This window comes from Arvicola amphibius, chromosome 1 (genome assembly GCF_903992535.2).
Source record: "Arvicola amphibius chromosome 1, mArvAmp1.2, whole genome shotgun sequence".
In the NCBI taxonomy this organism is placed as follows: domain Eukaryota; kingdom Metazoa; phylum Chordata; class Mammalia; order Rodentia; family Cricetidae; genus Arvicola; species Arvicola amphibius.
In genome coordinates, this window is record NC_052047.1 from 104,890,197 (window position 1) to 104,910,182 (window position 19,986).

The following is a 19,986-nucleotide window of genomic DNA, read 5'->3' on the forward strand; positions in this document are numbered from 1 at the left end:
GGAGAGCTTGGGGAATGGGACAGTTGGGATGGAGGAAGAGTGGATATGGGAACAGGGAAGTATATATCTTAATTAAAGGAGCCATTTGAGGGTTGGCAAGAGACTGGACTCTAGAGGGGTTCCCAGGTGTCCAAGGAGATGTCCCCAGCTTGCTTCTTGAGCAGCTGAGGAGAGTGCACCCGAACTCGCCCTATACTATAGCCACACTGATGAATATCTTGCATATCACCATAGAACTTTCATCTGGCAATAGATGGAGATAGAGACAGAGCCCCACATTGGAGCACTAGACTGAGCTCCCAAGGTCCAAATGAGAAGCAGAAGGAGGGAGAACATGATCAAGGAAGTCAGGACCGCGAGGGGTGCGTCCACTCACTGAGACAATGGGACTGATCTAATGGGAGCTTACCAAAGCCAACTGGACTGGGACTGATGGATCATGTGATCAAACTGGTCTCTCTGAAAGTGGCTGACAAGGAGGGCTGACTGAGAAGCCAAGGACAATGGCACTGGGTTTTGATTCTACTGCATGTACTGGCTTTGTGGGAACCTAGTCTGTTTGGATCCTCACCTTCCTAGACCTGGATGGAGGGGGGAGGACCTTGGACTTCCCACAGGGAAGGGAACCCTGACTGCTCCTTTGACTGGAGAGGGAGCAGGAGGGGTAATGGGGGGAGGTAAAGGGAAATGGGAGGAGGTGAAAATTTGTAAAAATTATATAATTTAATAAAAAAACCTAATTCATGCCACCATTTTTCATTAATTCCTGTTATATACATTTATATTCATGAATACACAAATGTAACCTTAGTCTGTGTAGTGTTATTTCTATGTATTTTTTTTAGGTCTGACCATTAATATTGTTTTTCAAAACAGGGTCTTGTATATAGTTTAGCCTGGCCTCAGGTTTTCCATTACCTAAAGATGGCCTTGAATACTAGTCCATTTGCTTCTACCTCCCAAGTACTGGGACCCCAGGAACATACCATCATTTTCTTTTTCTTGTTTTTCCCTTTTGTAATTGATTTTTATTGAGCTCTACATTTTTCTCTGCTTCCCTCCTTGCCTCTCCCCTCCCCATCAACCTTCTCCCAAGGTCCCCATGCTCCCAATTTATTCAGGAGATCTTATTTTCTTTTTTAAATTGATTTTTATTGAGCTCTACATTTTTCTCTGCTCCCCTTCCTGTCTCTCCCCTCCCTCTTTAAACTCTCCCCCAAAAGTTCCCATGCTCCCAGTTTACTCAGGAGATCTTGTCCTTTTATACTTCCCATGTAGATTAGATCTATGTAAGTCTCTCTTATTGTCCTCATTGTTGTCTAAGTTCTCTGGGATTGTGATTTGTAGGCTGGTTTTTTTTTTTTTTTGCTTTATGTTTAAAAACCACTTCTGAGTGAGCACATGTGATAACTGTCTTTCTGGTCTGGGTTACCTCACTCAAAATAATGTTTTCTAGCTCCATCAATTTTCCTGCAAAATCCAAGATGTCTTTATATTTTTCTGCTGTGTAGTACTCCATTGTGTAAATGTACCACAGTTTCCTTATTCATTCTTTGGTCAAGGGGCATTTAGGTTGTTTCCAGGTTCTGGCTATGACAAACAAAGCTGCTATGAACATAGTTGAGCACATGTCCTTGTGGCACGATTGAGCATCCTTTGGATATATACTCAAAAGTGGTATTACTGGGTCTTGAAGAAGGTTATTTCCTAATTTTCTGAAAATTGCCACACTGACATCCAAAGGGGCTGTACCAGCTTGCATTCCCACCAACAAAGCAGGAGTGTTACCTTTACCCCACAACCTCTCCAGCATAAGTTGTCATCAGTGTTTTCGATGTTGGCCATTCTTACAGGTGTAAGATTGTCTCTCGGAGTTGTTTTGATTTGCATTTCTCTGATGACTAAGGATGTTGAATGTTTTCTTAAGTGTCTTTCAGCCATTTTAGATTCCTCTGTTGAGAGTTCTCTGTTTATGTACTCCTTTTTTTATTGGATTATGTGTTTCTTTTTTTAATGTAAAAACACTTATGAAAACACACATGACCATTTATGAATGATAAACTATAAGCATTAAGAAGTGTTTTGTTCTTTCTCTTTTTTATTTATTTTTTCCATTAAAAAATTTAAACTTCCTCCCCTCCTCATATTTTCTTGAGTTCTTTGTATATTTTGGAGATCAGACCTCTGTCTAATGTGGGGTTAGTGAAGATCTTTTCCCATTCTGTAGGCTGTTGTTTTGTTTTGTTAACTGTGTCCTTTGCTTTACAGAGCTTTTCAGTTTCAGAAGGTCCCATTTAGTAATTTTTTCTCTCAGCATCTGTGCTGCTGTGGTTATATTTAGGCAGTGGTTTCCTGTGCCAATGTGTTCAAGAGTTCTTCCCACTTTCTCTTCTGTAATGTTCATTGTGGCTGGCTTTATGTTGAGGTCTTTGATCCACTTGGACTTGAGTTTTGTGCACGGTGATAGATATGGGTCTATTTTCATTCTTCTACATGTTGATATCCAGTTATGCCAGCACCACTTGTTAAATATGCTTTCTTTTTTCCATTTGATATTTTTTTGATTCTTTGTCAAAAATCAGGTGTCTGAAGGTGTGTGGATTAATATCCAGGTCTTCTATTCGGTTTCAATTGTCCTCCTGTCTGTTCGTATGCCAATACCAGGCTGTTTTAATACTATAGCTGTGTAGTAGAGTTTGAAGTCAGGGATTGTGATGCCTCCAAAAGTTCTTTTATTGTACAGGAGTGTTTTGGCTATCCTGGGCTTTTTACTTTTTCATATGAAGTTGAATACCATTCTTTCTTGGTCTTTGAAGAATTTTGCTCGAATTTTGGTGGGCGTTGCATTGAATATGTAGATTGCTTTCAGTAAGATTGCCATTTTTGCTCTGTTAATTCTGCCTACCAAGAGCATGGGAGATCTATCTTCTTCAATTCTTTCATCAAAGATTTAAAGTTTTTGTCATACAAGTCTTCTGTTTGTTTGGTTAGAGTTACTCTGAGATATTTTATGCTATTTGTGGCTATTGTGAAGAGTGTTGTTTCTCTTATTTCTTTCCAACCCTTTTATCATCTGTTGGTGTGGGAGAATTGTTTATAATCTGTCAATCATGTTTTAAATAAAACGCTGATTGGCCAGGAAGAAAGTATAGGCGGGAAAACCAGACAGGAAGTAGAAATGATGTAATGAGAACAGGAGAATTCTGGGAAGGAGGAAGTTGATTCTTCCGACTCCTGCCCAGACTACTGAAGCAGCAGGATGTGATCTGCCCCACTGAAAAAAAGGTACTGAGCCACATGGCTAACATAGTTCAGAAAAATGGGTTAATCAAGTTGTGAGAGTTAGCCAGTGAGAGGCTAGAGCTAATGGGCCAATCAACTTTATAATTTATAGAGATCTCTGTGTTATTTCTTTGGGGCTTGCTGGCTGTGGGGTACCGGGGAAGGACAGAAATCCAAACAAGCAGGCCTGGCCTCCTCTTGTTACAATCTGTGTACAGGAGGGCTACTGATTCTTTTTGAGTTATCTTTGTATGATAACTTATGAGTTGTAGAAGTTCCTTGGTAGAATTTTTGGGTCACTTATGTAAGCTATCATATCATCAGCAAACAGTGAGAGTTTCACTTCTTCTTTTCCAATTTGTATCTCCTTTTGGTGTCTTTTTGCTCTAGCTAGGACCTCAAGAACTATATTGAATATATATGGAGAAAGTGGACAACCTTGTTTTGTTCCTGATTTTAGTGGAATCACTGGGAGTTTCTCTCCATTTAGTTTGATGTTGGCTGTTGGCTTTCTGTATATTCCTTTATTATGCTTAGGTATGTTTCTTGTATCCTTGCTCTCTCCAAGACCTTTATCATTAAGAGTTGTTGTATTTTGTCAAAAGCTTTTTTGGCATCTAATGCAATGATCATGTGGTTTTTATTTCTTAGTTTGTTTATATGATGGGTTACCTTGACAGATTTTTGTATGTTGAATCATCCCTGTCTCCAAGGGAGTAAGCAGGAACCAGAGATCTCTGCAGGGCCAGGTATGAGTCTAGGACCTCAGAGGGAGTAGGCTTGAGCAAGGATCTTGTGGGTTTGGGCATTAGTCTGGGACATCAAAGGGAATAGGCTGAACCTGAAACCTCCCTGCATCTGGGCATGAGTCTGGGACCTCTGAGGGAGTAAGCCTGAGCCAGGTCCTCTGTGGTTCTGGGTTCATCATTTTCTTTTGTACAATATCTCTCTTTGGAATTGGAAAATGCTTTCCTGTTTGACCATCATACTGAAATCTAATCTACTGCTGTTTCATTCTCAGATTGCAATGAGGATTACCAAATGAACTTTCACTCATGTGACCCTTTCTTGTTATTATACATAAACCATCCTGTGTATTACCTCTTGTCTGTCACAGCACAGACAATGCTCATATTTAAATATTTTTGAATAAATGGAAATATCAATGATTTCACTGAAAATGTACATATATTAAAAACAAGCATTGTTTTTGTAGATAAAAATTAAGTCAATAAATTTAAGACAGGAACTGACATCAAGAAGTTTCTTCTATGCTGAGGTTTTTTTTAAACAAGAGGAAGATTCATTTGTTAGTCAATTATGTAACAACAAACTTTTGAGATGGAAAATCAAGAGACCTGTGTAGATAATTCTGCCCCAGTGGTTTTTTTCCCCCACCAACTTCAATGAGGTGCTTTCTTCTTGCTGAAGTCATTTTCCAAGTCATCTTTCTACAGACACAATTTCCCTTAAACAGAATCATGTTCTCAACCAGTACCTGTTATAAACAAAACTTTTCCTTTCATCACTTGGTCTATTTACAGAGACTTAATTTCTTTTCACTATTTAGATTTTTTTCTACTCAACTATCCCCATGCATTTGTTCAGCCACAAACATTTACTTTATATTATTTATTCTCCTATTTTTATTTGCACAATAACTTATAAGTCATAACTACATTAAGGATCTTTGTTTTCAGAAGTTGAGAAGTGGTGAAAAGCAAGGCAAATTACCTGAGTGCTGGCTTATTGCTGCCCAGAAATGTTCTATCTGTTATGCCAATTGTCACAGAACTGGATGATATTCGCCATTGCCTATTTAATCTCATTTTTAAAATGTATGTGTACACAGAGGTCTAGATATAGCACACTGGGAATCTTCTGAAAAAGCACATATCTTTTCACAGAGATTACTTTTGCTTCTTTCCCTAGTTTATCTGCCATCACACATCAGAAAAATGATGAGAAGGTCATGCATTTCTGTTGAAGAACAGGGCAGCATCTAGTTCATTACTGATCCTAAATTGTGAGCTATGTAACAGAGACTGGAAGCATTTCTGTTCTCTCTTGTTATAGGATGTGCACCTTTCTCCTAAAGGCATCTGCCTCCTTCTATCACTAAAGCTATCCTTCAACCAGAGCACTGTCTGCACACCCTGCATTCTTCTACCTCATGGGCATCCTGATCTCTAGATCCATCCCTTTCTGCTGTCAATATACCATTACCATCTCTGGGGATGGCATGATCCTCTTTGTCATCATCACCAAATCAAGCCTCCATAAACCCATTATTTCCCACCCATGCTGTCCTTCACAAACCTGTGTCTGTGTCATGTTAACCATTATGCCCACTGTCATCTGGTTTGAGGTTTGAGAAATTATTTTCTAATAACAATATTTAATTTTTTGAAAATTTATATATTATACAGTGTCTTTTGATCATATCCATCTAGTACCACTTCCTTCCAATATCCCTTAGTGTCCCACTTCCTCCTGGCTTTGATAGAATGTGAGAGCTGGCTGAAAAGGAGGAATGCACATGGCTTGCATAATATTAAACAAGTCAAACTTATGTTATGAATGGGATAAGAGCACCAAGGAAGAGAAGTCAGCTTTGACGTCTGCATTGTCCAAATGTTCTTATTAATATCTTCATATTCATGGGGTCTTCAGTTCTCTTAGTGTTAGTCTTTGACCACTTCACCATCATCTGCAACTCACTGAGGGATGCCATGATCTTTATTCCTTTTTTATTGTTTTTATTGAGCTATATAATTTTTTCTACTCCCCTCCCTTCCTCTATCCCCCGACTTCTACCCTCTCCCATGGTTCCATGATCCCAATTTACTCAGGAGATCTTGTCTTTTTTCTGCTTCCCATGTAGATTAGATCCATGTATGTCTCTCTTAGGGTCCTCTTTATTGTCTAGGTTCTCTGGTATTGTGAATTGTAGGCTGGTTTTTCTTTGCTTTACATCTAAAAGCCATTTATGAGTGAGTACATATGATATTTGTCTTTCTGGGTCTGGCTTACCTCACTCAATATCATGTTTTCTAGATCCAACCATTTGCCTGCAATTTTCAAGCTATCATTTTTTTTCCACTGTGTAGTACTCCATTGTGTAAATGTACCATATTTTCATATCCATTCTTCTGATGATGTTATGCCATGATCTTAACCAGTTCATGAATTGTCATGGTGAGCTTTACACATGTCATCACGAGGGCCAAGGCCCTTGTTCCTTTACTCCTGACCTTCTTGCATCAATCTTCTTGTTGGAGTCACATGCATCATTGTTCTTTATGTTCTGATCATCCACTCTGTGCTCTGCACTCCTTTCAGGGAGAGATGGGAGAGGTACTTGGTGCTTTCATCTCCCATATCAGGGATGCTGCCCTCCTCTACATCTGCATCATCTCTTTGTCTCTGGTGCAGAGATTTGGGAAACATGAGGCTCCCATTCTGTACATTTTCATTGTTGGTGTTTGTGTCTTTTCCATCTTTCATGTAATGAAATTTATCATTTACACCAAAACAGACATAAAATATCAAAGTCTGTGCCAAATTTCCCTTCACAAGCTATGGATGTTTAGAAACATCTATCTTTAGATGCTCCCTGTTTCAAATTTAATTATTCACTAGTGTAAGTAGTATATTATAGATTTTTACATTTTGCTGATATGTGTTTTTCTCTCTTTTTGTATTTAGTAATTTATGTCTTTATAGCCTTAGATTAATTCATTATCTAAATTATTTTAAAAAAATAGTATTTTGATAATCTTATGCAATGTGTTTTGCTCACATTCATATCCCTACACTAACTCCTTCCAGGAAAGATAAAGCCCTTGGTACAATTATGAGATTATGAATAAATGGATAGACAGGTCATAGGTCCTCAGGGAGGACCCAGTACTATTATTCTGCTAAAGGGACACAGTAATAAATTAACTCCTAATGACTCATTGTTATGCTCAAGATTAGGGATGCATTTCCCAAGCTTCATCAGAGACTCTTTGTTTGCAGCAGTTGATGATTATCTCAGAGACCCCCAAGTGGCCTACGTGCAGAGAATGAAAGACTGTAGAAACAGCCCTAGACAGAAACATCTTATTCAGTTTTTCCTTCTGATGGATCTGTGCCTGGTATAATATAGACCTTTGACCCTCCAGCACAGAAAAGTTAAATCACTCTTTGCAGTCACGGGAATTTTACTGACTCTAGGATATAATGTAATAACCCTCTGATGTTTAATGTAGTTACATCCATGGGTAAAGCTAAAGTTCTATCAATTCATTTTCTGATGAAATTGTATATTATTACAAACATAAATTTTTATAGTTGAATAAATCAATTATCTGGTAAAGAAAAGAATGCAATTCTAATAGTTAAAGGTCACTGAGGTCAGTATTTGTATGAATATGTGTCTATAGGGGAAATCTATCCAGATGGACTAAGCATAACAGGCAATTGTTGAAACTGACCCAAAAAACACACACACACAGACACACACACAGAGACACACACACACAGACACACACACACAGACACACAGACACACACACAGACACACACACAGACACACACACACACACACACACATATATATATATATATATATATATATATATATATTGAATTATGGCATTGAATCCTACAGGTACATGCATGGATAATAAGTAGTAAAAGTACGTCTGTCTGTTGTTATACCTGTGTTTGACGTCTGTTTGTTGTTATACCTGTGTTTGATAATCTTCTTGCCCTCTGGGTTTTTAACCTTATGGGGAGAAAATGTTTTGTTTTCTGTATTAGCAAACCTGTTTTGTTTTTGTATTATCAGTGCTCTGTGTTACCAGGACTCTTACCAACAATGAAAATTGACTAATTTTGAATACAAATGGCATATCAGACAGTTATAGGTATGGTGAGAACCACAGAGTCATAGACAAAGAAATGGGCTCTACTAACTGTAGAGTGCCCTAATGTAGGGGAGGCCTAAGAGATGAAACTGAGAAAGCTCAGGGCGGCAGCCCCCAGATGTGTTTTGCATGTGCGAATGTGCCTGTGTTAAGTGTTGAGGAATTAATTCTAGGGAATATCAACAAAGCGGATGAATTGCACCTAAACTTTCATGAGTAGATGTGAGCTCACAAGAGTGAACACAGGGTAAGTGTGCTCTTGCCAGAGAGAACACAAGAAGTGAGAAAAGTCATAGACAATTATAAGAAAAATCTCGCAAAAGGGTTCTTAGCATGAATCTGGGCACAGAGGGGACAAAGAGTGGATGAGAGCATAAGAATCTGAGTTTCTTGGAAAGGATGAAGTGTTAGATTTTGTGTTGCAAAGCGTCAAGAGCCAGGCATTTCCAAATATTTTATGAATAAGCAAACACGCTGTTCTCCATCTCTCTAATTCAACTCCAACAGGATTCCTTTCCTTCTTTAGCATTTTGTTGGACATCATTGATTCCTTTTCACAAGTTCCATCCAACTCAATACTGAAAGCTTTGCACACTTTAGTGCAGGTGTTTCCGGAATATGCGTCTCCACTGGGACCCTTTCCCATCTGCCATTATAGCCCACAGTGCTTAGATGGGAGAGGGATCAGTCATGAGCCCCGATCTCTTTCAGTTTCCTGTTGTACAGTTTATATCCAGCAAAGAAAAAGAGTCTGATGAACAATCTGCTTTTGTTTATTTTTCCTTCACCCTTGGTAACAAGCAGGATATTCACCTCACTGAGAACTCCCAGAAAAGCCTTCAACTCCATGACTAGAGAATTTCTGAATTTTGGCAGCCTGAAAGTCCAGCTCCCAAGCTCTACCCAGGGTAACTCAGAGAATGCTTCTCCAGAGTGAGGACTGAAAGATTTCTTTAATAACTCCACACACAAGCTGAAGGCCATTTTTTTTTTAATTCTGCAGTTCTAATTCCCTTGCTCTAATTGTCTCTAATTCTATTTAGTTCTGATTCTTTAATTTTCTCATGCTTCTTTCCTCACCTCCTTTAAATACACATTTTACAGGAGATTTGAGGTGATAAGGAAATGTCACAAAGCTACCTCTGAAGGTCACAGCACATTCTCGGAGTAAACAACAAGGGGCAGAGCCATTTATCATGGCAACACAAGGTTTAAAGGTTCCGGTGTAAGACTGTGACCAGAGGCCAGTGGCACAGTGCCCAGTGAGAGAAGCTGCTGAGCGATCGCTACAGAGAGTCAGGTCTTTATCATCCAAACTTAGCAAGTAGAGAATTGCCATAGTCTCTGAGGCTGCTTTGTATTAAGAACCTTGGTAGCCAATCGTGACTTTGTCCTTTTGCATTGCTCTAAGGTAAAAATGAGCTCATTGTATGTAGTTTGTCTTAGACAGGGGAGAGATTGTTCTTTTTTTGTATTAGTTTGAGTATAAAGAACAAAGGAGAATTTTAATGCCTTATAGTCCTCGTGGGATAATAGATCTAGTTATGAGGCATATCATAATAAATGTATTTTTAATACATTTCTTATTTAAATAGCATAATTTTTTCATTTATTTTACATACCAACCAGTTTCTCCTCCCTCTTCTCCTCCTGTCCCCTCCCCTTTTCCATCTACTCCATCCTCATCTATTCCTCCTCCATCTCCATTCAGAAAGGGACAGGCCTCCCATGGCCTTGCACAAAGCATGGCACATCGGGTTAAGTCAGGGCAAAGCTTCTTTCCTTACATTGGGGTGGGGGCAGGAACTCCAGCATGGGGAACAGGTTCCCAAAAGCCAGCTATGTGCCAGGGAGAGGAGTTGCTCTCACTGTTAGAAGCCTTACGAAGAGACCAAGTTACATGATTGTCACACACAGGCAGAGGGCCTACGTCAGTACCATTCAGGATCCCTAACTGTTGGTTCAGCATCCATGAGCTCCTGTGACCTCAAGCCAGTTGTCTCTGTGTGTTCCCCCATCACAACCCCCTCATCCCTTTCTTCTGCAAGACTCTCGGAGCTCAGTGCAATGCTTGTCTGTGGATCTCTGCCCCTGCTTCCGAAAGTGACCGGATAAAATATCTCTGATAACAATTAGTGAAATCACCAATCTGCTAAAAGTAGATGGCCAGTTCAGGCACCCTCTCCACCTCTGCTAGGATTTTTAGTTGGGGTCATCCTTGAGGGCTCCTAGTTTATTTTCTATATATCAAAATTATAGAGCCCAATGAGAAATCATCTCCCTGATCACTCACTGATACATGTGAACACAAGATTGCGATATGATCATGAGATTGCATATCCACATCACATGAGATTATATACTACAGTGCTGGAATTGGGAGACCCCATAGCTGCTTTTGTACATGTGAAAATACAGACAGGCACCAGAGTTTCCGGAGTCAGGGGTCCTAACGGCCTTGCCTGGATGGGACTCCTCTCCATCAGAGAACCATTCCTCTGGTTGACATCCAAATGCTTTTGTCACCTACTGCATACTCTGACACTAAATATTTCTATAAATTCCAGATTTTTCTCTTCTGTACTTCAAAGTTTGACTATATATTCTATACTTCCTCTTTTAATTGCTTCAATGATGATTACTCTGATAGATTATCCTTCTCCGCCATCCATCAGAAAATGCCATCCTCTGCTTTATTAATTGTGGCGTTATAGAAAGCTTGACTTTCCCTATCCCCTCTTGCAGTCCATATCCTCCTCTTGAGATGATCTAGTTATGACCATGGCTTTGAACAACACACATCAATCTGACTCATAAATCTGCTCTCTAATGACAGCATCTCCTAACTCTATATTTCAAAACTTAGCAGAATCATGGAAGGGTTAATCATGAAGGGAACAGGGAAATGTGAAACAGAGTAGGAGGTACAATCTGTGTTTTAGAGAAACTCAAGCCACAGTTGGAGAACGAATAAAAGCTCTCTGCTTCCAGTGATAATAAAAAGTGAATAAAATACCTGTTTCTGAGAGATATCATCTCATTCCTCAGACACTACAACAGAACTCATTTCCTTCCCCATTCCAGCCCTGGCTCTTCCCAGTTTCTCTCACTAATCTGCAAGTGGTATTAAGGTATAGTAATCCTCTTATTAAATTTACCACCCCTCACCCTTGTCTCATACCTCTGTCTCATTCTATTAAAATATTCATTTATTGTGTTTTCATTATTGACTCTAGTTCTCCAATGTCTAGGATGATAGACAACGGTACTTGAGGTTATATGTTAACACATATTTTTGTTACATTAAAAATCCACCTGCTCATACTAGAGAATAACAGGCCACTAAATGCTCCTGACATGATTCTGTAACTTTTTTTTCTCTCACCGAGAGAAGATTTTACCATGTAACCCATAGCTAGCCTCTAATTCAAGATGCTATTGCCTTGGCCTCCTAAGCAATGAGATTACAAGTATTCCTTCTCATTTCGGTGCCCCATCCTGCTCAGGTCTGCCAGACTCACCTTCTCCAATCACACAGTGTGAGTTTTCATATTTAGACCAAGTTCCTTTTCACTGCAGCACTGAGAGCTGTAGCCTGTCTGCCTTTAGCTGCTGATTTAGACTGTGTGGCACCATCAGTATTCTCCAGGCTGTTGCTGATGGTTTATAGCGTGTGGTGGGCCAGGGCTGCATCTGTGCTCAGAAACACTAGTTTGGAAGCCTTGTACAGCAATGCAAATTATTCATGCTGATATGTCATATGTATTAGATCAGCAAGTATTATTCTGCTCTAGCCAGAAGTTCTTATTTTATCAACAAGTAACAAGTATGAATCGATTCACTTTAAAGATACTTTTTGTATAATAATAATAAAAACAATTATTAGAGAGGTTATGAAACATTTTTAGGGTCATACACACTTGGTGAGTAGCATAGGCAGTATTCTGAACACAGTTATCTTTAATTCCAATATCCATACTCTCAAAAGAGCTTATTTCACTGAAACCTAGAAGCTATGTAAACTTCCTTTAATACAGTTCACACATCTCTAGGGCTGGCTGAGTAAACTACCCAATGGAGCTCTGGCATGCAAAAACTGCTCGCGACACGTATTTCACTTTTATTTTAAGTTACGTTTGATTTATTCATTTACATTTTTGAGACAGGCTTTCATGTATAACAGGCTGACTTTGAGATTAGTATGCAGGTCACCTTGAGCTTCCAATCCTCTTACCTCCACCTCCCAAGTGCTGGTATTGCAGACATGTATCACTATGACCAACCAAACACTTTTACTTTTTGCATGAGTCATTGGGCTTAGAAATGAGTTTAACTGATCATGACAAATGCCTTAGAACACTAATTAAGGTATTTGATTAAAGCCAGGTTATCCAGGCCCCTAGAAGGCAGAATAAAGCATTCATTCTCTGCAGGATCCTGGGGGCCCACAAGTCAAAAATGATTCTGTCCTCTACAGTCCTCTCTCCCATGATCTTATCTCTTCTGAACACCACGATGAAGACAGCGCAGCTCACCCAGAGGCTGGAGCGTCACTGAACAAAGTTTTACTTACAGAGCCCATCCAACAGAGATGATTCCCTCTCCGTAACTCAGAAGGTGGAGGGAGCTTCAGATTCCAGGGCAGGGCTGAACTTCTGTTGAGTGTCACCCAGCTCCTTTGGAGATGAGCACAGAATGCAGGAACCAGTTCCCTGTGGCAGAGCTAATTTACTGTGCCTCCAGGATGTGGACGCTCCCAGAGGACTTCACAAGCCTGAACCAAGCTTTTTATATCTCTCCAAGAATGTGATTATGGCTGCATGCTTTACGGGCTGATGTGAAGTTTTGTACTTGTGATATTTCATGGGAGTTGTTTTTTAAACAGTTTATTGAGTTACAGTACACATACTATAAAATTGACCCATTTATAGTGTATTATTTAATTGTTCTTAGAACAATTACAGAATTATGCAGTAAACATCATCACAATCCAATATAGGAAAATTTCAGCACCTCAAAAATTCTATAACCATTAGCAGGCCAGTTGACTTTGATTAAAAAATGAAATATGATATGCTTTAAAACATCTTCTGTTATGAGTATAAGTTATAGTTCCCTCTATAATGTCTTAACCCCTTAGGATCTGACCTTATTCACAGCAGCACTGGATTATTAGCTTTCTGGGAATGCATTGGTATAGTAGCAACTTCTTAAGTCAAGAGGTTACTTATACATCCATACATACATGTGGTAACTATTTCTTAATAGCACCCTATATTCTAGCTGTCCTATAAGTGTTAGAGGTTAATAAAAAGAATACAACAGAGGCCTCACTGCCTGGACTTTTAGTTTAGAAGAGGGACAGGCCAACTGACATTCATATGCTAGTCAATGACAAAGTTATTTTTGAAGAAGAAGGCAGGTGCTTGGTAAACACAGTAGTAGAATGTTTCAATCCATAGTTTAGCTATACAAGTAATAAATACTGCTTTGTTTACTTTTCTATATTTTATCTGCTTCTTAGTTTGATATGCAAAATGACAAGGTGGGGAATAGCTAGTGTAATATTCATGTATCCATACTGTGTTCAAGTTATGAGACTATTATGTCTAGGAATCAGGGCATAATTTAAATTATGATCAAGTCCTGACTGGAGTATCCTGTGAGTCTTGATCATCTCAGGCAGCAGTCTTGAATCTATTCTGGATGTAGAATTAAGACATCCAGGCCATCTGTTCCTACTGGAGATTTCTCAGGTGGTCTTTCTTGATCAAACTTGATTTTTCTTAACTCAGACTGAATCCATAGCCTCTCATTTTCTGTGGAAACAAAAGCAAAACCTCTTCTCCAAGGTAACATATCTTTTGAATTCACTTTTGAAGCCAAGGTATTTTCAAAATACCTCTCTTGAATTAATTCAACTGCATTTTTAAGCAAAATATCTTTTAGCAACTGTTGCTCCTTCCTCAGCATTCAAACAATTCAAAAAGAACATAATAACATACAGTATCAAGATTCCCTATGTATTTTTCTTCTTTACATGGCTTTATTTTAACCTTTATTTCTTTAATTTTTACTTTTTGGCTTTTTGAGACAGGTTCTCTGTGTATCTTTGTCCTTGAACTCACTCTGTAGGCCAGGAAGTTCTTGAATTCACAGAGATCTGTCTGCCTCTGCCTCCCAGGCATTAGGATTAAAGGCGTGTGCCACCACACCTTGAACTCGCAGATGTCTCTCTGCCACTGCCTGCCAAGTGTTAGGATTAAAGGTGTGTGCCATCATGCCTTGAACTACAGAGGTCTCCCTGCCTCTGTCTACCAAGTGTTGGGATTAAAGGTGTGTACCACCATACCCAACTACTCTTTCTTTTTTATTTTAAGGGCTTTAACCTTTAGCCTGCATATATTTTTAACACACTGTAAAACATTTGGAGGTTTTCTTCGACTGTGAATCTTTTACTGTATACCTCTCTTTTTCTGACCACATGAGTCTTTAATTTGTTAAGCAATATGGGTAGGATTAAAGCCATATCTTTGATGGCAGGATCCAGCCCATTCCTTAGCTTTCTGAGATTCCAGAGTCATGGTTGAGGTACTGACTGGAGCCATGTTTATTGCCACAACTCTATGGCATTTCAGTGTTCTTGCCAGCAAGCAAACTGCAACAGTATGTCCACAAACAATACTCAAATTCTCTCTGTAGCTGGATCTCCTGCCTCAGAGAGTCAGAGTTTGGACTGGCAGGATGGCCAAGAAAGCTGACATTTTAAAACGGTGCAGCTTTTTTCCTGCTATTGCTGAAAACCAAACGCATGTAATCAGCTTTTCAACACTGTTTAAGTGTTTTGTGGCAAGATCTCTTAAAAGAGCTGGAAGGTTTTGCAGCTAAAGCTGAGTCAGGAAGCCTCTCTTAAATGAGAGTGTTTACTTGAGCAGATTCAAGAAATTGCTGCTACAAAGAAGCCATACTTTATTCTTTTCTGTCTAGAATTACTTTCCAAGCTCTTTCAGGTTTTATGTGGATGCAGTTGTCCATGTGGGCGCCATTGTAACGTGAGGGCCTGATTGTTGGGGTTTCTGTCCTCGGTCCCACAGACATTTAGGCCCAAAGAAAATCACACAGAAATCTATATTAATGATAAACTGATTGACCCATTAGCTCAAGCTTCTTAACTCTTGTAACATATATTAACCAACTATTCTTATCTATGTTAGCCACATGGCTCAGTACCTTTTTCAGCAGGGCAGATCACATCTTGCTTCTTAGGGGTCTGGGCAGGACTGGGGAGGAATGGGCTTCCTCCTTCCCAGAATTCTCCTGTTCTCCTTGACCTGTCTCTACTTCCTGTCAGGTTGCCCTGTCTATACTTCCTGCCTGGCTACTGGCCAATCAGTGTTTATTTAAAATGTAATTGACAAAATATAGACAATTGTCCTGCACCAATGATATAGTTGAGTCATATGGTAATTCCAGCTTTAGTTTTTTGAGAATCTTCTATACTCAGTTCTGTAGTGTTTCATCCTATAAGTTTTACGGAAGAATGATGCTTGCTGAGCCCTTGACTTCTGATCAGTGGAGCTCACCCATATGCCCTATATACCAATGATAGTAAATTTGGTGGAAAAATCAAATATCAGTATAATTAATGCAGATTCTAAGGATTAATCATTTAAGTAACCTAGTTGGTTCTGTCATGTAGATTCATACACAGATAACATGTGTGGGTGCTTGTTCATGTGCGTCCTTACAGAGAGCTTCTTGGGGCCTTTGGAGATGTTTTCCATACCAGATTGGGCAGACTCTAGAGCACAGAGTATCTTCCCATGAGTCTCAGAAAGTAAGTAGGAAAAAAAATCACGTTTGTGTTTTCTATGTCTGAAATTACTTTCCAAGAACAGCAGACTTACAACAATGGTAGCATGTGATACATGCATGTTACAACAATGTGCATATATTGGCAAAGGATATGTACATATCTTGGTACACAAACTTCAAAGTAGAACTCATCTCTTCATCTTAGTTTCATACCAGTTTAACAAAACTGTCAATGGTAATCTTTTTAAAGATTTCACAAGGTTCATCAATAACATGACCAGAAAACATTTTATTAATATATTAGCATTGATGCTGTTGATACTAGGAAGCATGCCAGTTTGTAACATCTTTGGTCTTCATGTTGTGTTTCTTAAGTTTTCTAGTTCAAACTAAAAAGTCAGAATTCAACATGAGTAAAATATTCTGTCTGGACCTGAGATAAATCCTATTTAGTTAATGTCAACATTTTACTGCAGCAAACAATAATATATTCTTGCCTATCAAATCAGAGAATTTTTAAAAACCTACAATGCACAATATTTTTTTTTTGCTGGGCTATAGTGGGCTAAACATTGTTTTAAAGGGTTTGCATAAACTTTAAGAGAGTGGTCTTTCCAAAGAGCCAACCCTGTTAGAGCAGGTATGGGTGAGCCAGCCCTGAAGTTGTGAGCTTGGTAGAGTATACCCAAATTCTCTTCTGTCTTGTGGTATAGTGGGTTGGGTAGAGATGCCTTCCTTATCACTCATCAATGCCTGGGGTAGGTGGTAGAGATGGCCCTGTGGCCAGAAGAGTGGGAGAACTATCCCTGACCCTCATCAGCAACATTTTTGGGAGAGCAGGTGCTGCCCCTTGCCATGGTAGCACAATTGAGCCAGGCCTGTTAGCACACTGATGGGTGAGCCAGCCCTGAACTTGTGAGCACAGGAGAGCTGCCTCCATTTCTCATCTGTCTTATTGCAGCAATGGCTAGGGAAAGAAGCCTTCCCCTGACCCATCAAAGCTTGGCCTTTGGGTCATAAGAGTGGGAGAGCTGTTTCTGACTCCCACCAACTGCAACACGCAGGAGAGCAGGCCCTGTCACCAGCAAGGACAACACAATTGATTTAACCCTGTTAGCAGAGGTATGGGTGAGCTTTTTGAAACCTCTCTCTGGAGGGATACCTTGCTCAGTTTAGATATAGTGAGAGGGTCTTGGTTTTTCCTCAAAGCAATGTGCTTGACTTTGTTGACTCTCCATGGGAAGCCTTACCCTCTCTGAAGAGTGGATTGGGGGTGGAGTGGGGTCAAAGGTGGAGAGAACTGGAGGAGGGAATAAATGGAGCTGGCATTTGTATGTAAATGAGAAAAAAGGTTTTTTTTTATTTTTTTCCCAGTTTATTCATTTTTTATTAAAAATTGCCATCTCCTCCCCTCCTCCTCCCCCTCCCCTCCCCTCCCCTCCACCCATACCCCCACTTCCTCCCTCTCCAGGCCAAAGAGCCATCAGGGTTCTCTACACTATGTTGAGTCCAAGGTCCTCCCAACTCCCTCCAGGTCCAGGAAGGTGAGCAACCAAACTGACAAGGCTCACACAGAGCCCGTACATGTCGTAGAGACCAAGCCCATCGCCATTGTCCTTGGCTCCTTGGTCAGCCTCCACCATTAGCCATTTTCAGTTTTTTAAAAAAATAAAACAATATTAAAAACAGAACACCCCAAGGGGCCAGTGTATGCTTAGCTTCCCAGATAGCTGCAGCAATAGGTCTACACCTACAAGTCTGACAAGAGTTTTGAAAAACTGACTGTGCTTATTGAGTTTAGTATTTTGATACACTGCCATTCTGGCTGTATTTGTTTCCAAGATTAGGACTGTTTTGTTACCCTGGCCAGTGAAAGCTGTGCCTTAATCATGTTAGAAAGCTCTTTCCAATGAACAAATCTCCTCCTAGCTCCTATGAGGGTAGTCTTACAAGTATTTCTCAGTTTTTCCTTTCTTCACTCTATTCTCCCTGTGTTTGGCACTAATGTATTTATATCATTCTAACAATAAAGCCTTAGAGAAACCCCATGTTAAAAAAGAATTGCTTAACAACCTTAGCCATCAAGGAAATGCAAATCAAAATGATCATGAGATTACATCTTATATATCAGTCAGAGTTGTTAAGATGAAAAACAGTAAGGATAGCGTATGCTGGAGAGGAAGTGTGTTATGGGACAATGGTTTTACCCTTTGTAAAAAGATTTGCTTTTGTACTTGTTTAATAAAATGCTGATTGGCCAGTAGCCAGGTAGTAAGTATAGGCAGGGTGAGCAGGCAGGAAGTAGAGTGGGGGCAATGAGAACAGGATAATTCTGGGAAGAGGGAAGCTCAGTCTCCAGTTGTGACCCAGCCTCAGAGGAAGTAAGAAGTGACTACCTCGCCAAAAAAGGTACCAAGCCACGTGGATAATATAGACAAGAATAATGGGCTAATGGAAGTTATAAAAATTAGTAAATAAAAAGCCTGAGCTAATGTACCAATCAGTTTATAATTAATGTAGTCCTCTGTATGATTCTTTGGGACTTAACAGCTGCAGGACTGGGTGGGACAGAAAAACCTTGGTCAACAAATGGTGTCCAATGTGGGGCTGACCAAATCCACTTAAAAGCCTAAGTTTGGGAAGTAATTCTAGACAAAAATAATAGAGTTAAGCTTGGCTTATTGATAATAGCATTTTCTCAGGTAAGCTCTCTTTGCTACAGATAAACACTCTCATTTAAGAGAGGCTTCCTGACTCAGCTTTAGCTACAAAACCTTGTGGCTCTTTTAAGAGGTTCTGCCACAAAAACACTTGAATGGTGTTGATGAAAAGCTGATTGGCAGGAACCTTAAAACACCATAAAGTTGTGGCAATAAACATGTATCTGGTCAGCACCTCTGCCATGAGGCTTAAACTCTCAAAACAGGCTAAAGAATTGGGCTGGATTCAGCAATCAAAGTCATGGCTTTAATCCTAGCCATAACACTTAGCAAATTAAAGACTCATGCAGTCAAAAAAGAGAGATATACAGTAAAGATAGATTCAAAGTCAAAGAAAACCTCTAAATGGTCTACAGTGTGTTTAAAAATATATGTAGGCTTGGAAGACAAAGGAAAAGGATAAAGTCCTTAAATTAAAAAAAGAGAGTAGTTGGGTGTGGTGGCACACACCTTTAATCCCAACACTTGGGAGGCAGAGTCAGATGGATCTCTGTGAATTCAAGGTATGGTGGCACACACCTTAAAATATTCAGGACTGGGTGGGACAGAAAACCTTGGTCAACAGAGGAGGAACAAGGGAAACACGCTTCCATTACTGGTGGAAAGGCAAACTTTTACAGTTCTTTAGAAATTAATATGGGTTCTCACAAAATTGGGAATCAATCTAAGAGCCAGTGATACCAACCATTCATGGACATATACACAAAGAATGCTCAATCATACCACAAGGACACTGCTCAACTATGTTCATAGCAGCTTTATTTGTAATAGCCAGAACCTGGAAACAACTGAGATGCCTCTCAACCAAAGAACAGATAAAGAAAATGTGGCATATTTACATAATGGAGTACTACTCAGCTGTTAAAAAAATAACATCAGAAAATTTGAATGGACCTAGAAAAAATCATCATAAGTGAGATAACCTAGATAAAGAAAGACAAACATGGTATGTACTTACTCATAAATAGATATTACCTGTAAAGGATAACCATGTTACAATCCTCAGCCCCAGAGAGACTAGGTAACAAGGAGGACCCAAATGGGGACACATGGATCTCACTGGGATGGAGAAATACAAAGGATTTCCTGGATAGACCTGGGACATGTGAGGATGGGAGCATGAGAGATCTGGTTAGGGGTGGATGGCAGGGGAGTATTGAAAAAGATGTGTTGATAGGGGGGCTTTTGAGGTCAGGTGAAAACCCGGTCCCAGGGAAATGTCCATATATCTACAAAGATGATCCCATCAAAGG